The following is a 4,475-nucleotide window of genomic DNA, read 5'->3' on the forward strand; positions in this document are numbered from 1 at the left end:
TATGTTGTCTCTCAGTTTCAGTATTAATCATCTTCCAGTGGAAATCATTACCCTGAGAGTGCATTCGGGGTTCCTTGTGTTTAGAAAGTTGGGAACTGAGGCAAGGAGCCCTCAGGATTTGCTGTAGGGCTCAAAGGGAGCCAGGGCCCCATCTCAAAGTTCTCTCTGGGGAAGGGCCTGTGGCTGTCCGAGGATTGCACCAGCATGTTCGATAGACGGGAGGTTTTCGAAATCGTCAAGCATTTCAATAATAGTCTGTGTTAAAAGTGTAAACTGTACAGTAATCAGCCTTGTGTATATCAATACAATAAATACTATGCAAACCAATAGAAACACGTTAGCAGTATGTACAAAGCCCGGAAACAGCTCAGCTCCCGAGGACTTCTCCAGGCTGTGGGAGGAGCTAAAGGCTGTCTTTCACTGAAAGAGGAAGGGAGTAGGGCTGTGAATGTACCTGCCAGTTCCTAGGTCACACCACCACCCTGAGGTCTCCCAGAGCCAACTTGGTGCTTGAAGTGCAGGTGGCCGCAGGCTGGAGGTCCTGGCACAGAACCTGGACTCAAGCTCCGACCACCGGCCCAGCGCAAGGAGAGCCCGGAGCAGGAGAGAGCTGCTGACCAGGAGGCTGAGGAGAGACCCTCTTCTATCTAGACTCAGGGCCAGGCCAGGAAGGGACCCCTCAACTGGCTGGTCTTGCCTTGGAGCCCTCAGGGAAGAGCCTTAACGTCACACTAGAGTCTCCTGCAGAGGGAGGCCCGAATCAGCACAATCCGGCTCCGCCTCGCCCGGGCGGCGCCCCCTACGGCCAGGAAAGAGACTGGCAGGCTCTTCTCGCTCTCCAGGAGCCACTGGTGGACGGCGGTCACCTTCCTCGCCTGCCGCTCTTCGGAGGGTGTCGTCGGGACACAATAAAAACCTTCCAAGTAGCACAGACGCCCCTCCATGCCCGTGCCCCCACGACCTGGAGGCTCGCCCCGGCACTCCAGGCCGCGCGCGCTCTAGCCCCAGCCCCGGGCGAGTGTAGGAATTGGGGACGGGGGATGCTGTGGTCCCCGCGGGCGCGGCTAGCTTTCCTCCGAGGGGCGGCCCCGGGAGGGCTGGGCGGACGAGGACGGGCGCGGGGTCGCCCCGCCTCGACCCGTACCCTCCGCTCCAGGCCGCCGCCCCAGTAGCGGCTCTTAGCGCCCCGCGCGGCCCGGCTCCGCTTTGGCACCCTCCGCTCAGCCTGGCTTGGCTGCTTGGCACGCCGCCCCCCGCCCTCGGCGGCATGGCTGCGCGCTCCCGTTGCTAGTAGGAGCTGTTTAGGAGGAGTTTGGGGTCTCCACTTGATGCCTAGAGAATGCTGCAGTCTGCACCTTAGACGCTTTTTAGAAGTTTTGAAATGACCTTAATTTTTTTTAATTGTTATGAAAAATGAACTATGTCCTGGCTCTCTCATGCTCTGTTACTGAGAGAGACCACCCCTCCCTATTCTGATGTATAGACCATTCTCCCTACACCAGCTAAACAGATGTCAAATTAATAAAGAAACTGACTCATGGCACAGGTCTCCATCTCTCCTCCTTGACTCATCTTTGAGAGTTTAAGGTGCTGGGCAGGGGTGTAGCCTGGTTTGAAGTGTGATGGGGTCTATTGGGTGGCATCAGGAGACACCTCTCTCTACCCCTAAAAGTCCACCAACGTCCAGCTTCTGGAAAGCCCCTGAATCAGTATCACCCTCTCTAGAAGTGTCCAGAAAAAGCGGGAGATGAGAAGAGGTGGGGGTGGTACCGACCCTACAAAGCAGGGAGCCTGTTCAGGCAGGCAGGTGACATTCACCAAGGGGAGCTGCCAGATTCTGCCCTTCCTAGAGAGAGGAAGAGAAGCCTGTTCCAAAGGAGTTTCCAGCACTTTATGCAAAGCCGGGCTCCACACTGGAAGTGTTCCCTCCTTTGTCACACCGAGAATAAACAGCGTCTAACGTCTCTTGCCTACGTCACTCAAGGTTACCAGACAACACAGCCTTATCAGCTCTAGCATTAAATAAGAGTCAAATCATTGCAGCACATGCCCTGTCCTGACTTCTCATTATTATGGCGTGACCATATCTTTGTTCCCAGAATCCCTGGTGCGCCTCAGCACCAGTCCAGCCCCAGCTCTCAGGCACTGAAAGCCCACCAACGCTCCTCCCTGCATTTGAATTCCCCAGAAGGTTTTTCAAACACTTTCAGAACCACCATCACCTCAGCTGGGTGGCTTGTCTGGGAATCTGGAATAGCTGGCCCATGACCTGGTAGCAAACTTAACATCAACCATTATGAACCTTTTCCCAAGGGTTTAAGTCCAGGCAGCTGAGGTGCATGGTCAGCAAGATGAACAAGGCTGCAGAGGTGAGAGCCGAGACTGGCCAAAAGTTAAGAGACATGAGAGTGTCTCAGAGAGTTGCTGAGAGCTAAAATCCATTGAAGACACACTGTGAAGAGATAATTAAAGACAGGACTAGAACACAACAGCCATCCTGTTGATGGCTTAGTGGCTGATGTCACTCCAACAGGCAGAGCCCTCGGGCCTGATCCTGTGAGAAGGAACTTCTACAAAGAATAAGAACATTCCTGGCTCAGCGAGCCAGGCTTCAAGGGTAAATTAGAATGGGCTGTTCAGTGGGTTTGATTCTGAAAGTAAAACTTGCCATAAATTAGAAATCCATTGCCCAAAATATAGTCTCTTGTACAATGGTTAAAAAAAAAAAACAGCAAAACAAAACAAGAGAGAGAGAGAGAGAGAGAGAGAGAGAGAGAGAGAGAGAGAGAGAGAGAGAACTTTTTCTCAGGCTGAAGAGATGGTGCTGAGAAAGGCGGTGCTTGGTTCCTAACACGTTGAGGGGCTCACAACTGTCTTTAACACCAGTCCCAGGGGATTCAACATCCTTTTCTGGACTCATCAGGTGGACCCAGGGACACACACACACACACAGTCTTTTTTAAAAAAATTAAAAACAACTCTTTCTCATGTTTTTCCTAATCAAAACTTGTAAAAAGACCATCTCCCTCTTTGTAAAATTCTTTCTGTTCGTCACCCAGATCAGCCATGCCATAAAGAGTATTGCTTACGTCACAGTCGGATTCCACACAGCAGCCAACCTTCCCTGTATCAGTCCTCTGCCTCAGAGAAGGCTAACAAAGGAAAGACCCTGCCTCTCACCTGTGAAAACACAGACCCCACCCCCACCCCAAACCCTGGACCAGGAAGAACTCACTTTGTCCCTGTCATTTCACATTTTTGGAGAGTAACTTCAGGAAAGAATGTTGAATCTTTCCCCTCATTCCCCTGTGCCTCAGTTTCCCTGTTGTCAAATGAGAGCTTGCCCCCACAAGAACCAGCAGATTGGGGAAAAAAAAAGATCCATCGGAAACAAAGCCCATGGTGCTCTTAGATTCGGTTTAGTCTCAAGTCTCAACCCAACTGCCCTGCTTAGGAGTCTGCCTCAGGAGCACAGGGCCCCTCACATGAGAAACTTCACCCAGGACATCAGACAGAATACTGAAGAGACCAAGAAAGACTGGCTGAAGCTGAACGTTTACACAGCTACCCCTTCTCAGCCTCGGTGGAATGCCCCTCTCCCACCCACACCCCTGCAACTCTAGGAGCTGCTGCATGACCCACTCCCCAAGCCATTTTGTGAGAAGTTTTTCACGCTGGGTCCTCAGGTGGGAGACATTTGCATTACCCCAGAGCAGCTCCTGCTCAGCCCGACTTACCCTGTCTTGGAGGAGGAAGGGGATTGATTCAGGGGCAGCTTGAGACGGTGACCACTGAGCCAGTCCTTCTCTCCCTCAAGGGAGCAAATAAAGACTTCCGCAGGAGCCTCCAGTCGCTACCTCCAGACACCCTCCTTTTCCTAGATACTGGACTTGAGTAAGCAAGAGGAGCCTCTGACCACGCACAGGGCATCTAGAGCTAATTCTTTCACACATGCACATGCACGCGAGCACACACACACACACACACACACACACACACACACGGATCGGCTGATTTACAGTCAATCTTTCAAAGTGCAATTTGTCTAGGAGAAGCCAATGTGAGGCCCATGTGGGCTCCAACCAATGGCGGCAGAGCGCTCGCAGCTCAGCCAGTCTCAGGTCTGTATTCTAATGGGCCATATCTTTATCAAGGAAATGTCCCTTCCCTGAACTTAAAACTTCTGATGGAGGGCCCCCAGACTCAGAGTGCTCTGAATTGGGTGCTCTGAATATGGGGAACAACCCTCCTTAGACCCAGCTGACGGAGGGAAAAAGCATAAGGCCTCCCACCTTCTCTGGACACCTGACTTCCGTGCCCCATCTCTAAGGAAGGACCGAGCCAGAGAACAGTCAGAGGCCTGAGTGGGATGGGGGGACTCTGACTCTCCGAACCTGCCGTAAGATTCTGGGCCACCATTTGAGGAATTTGGGCTTTAAGGGCTCCTTGCCCTCCTACTCACTGAGCTGTAGACC

Source organism: Alexandromys fortis, unplaced genomic scaffold (genome assembly GCF_014885135.2).
Source record: "Alexandromys fortis isolate MF-2015 unplaced genomic scaffold, M_Fortis_MF-2015_v1.1 scaffold_55, whole genome shotgun sequence".
NCBI classification, from domain to species: domain Eukaryota; kingdom Metazoa; phylum Chordata; class Mammalia; order Rodentia; family Cricetidae; genus Alexandromys; species Alexandromys fortis.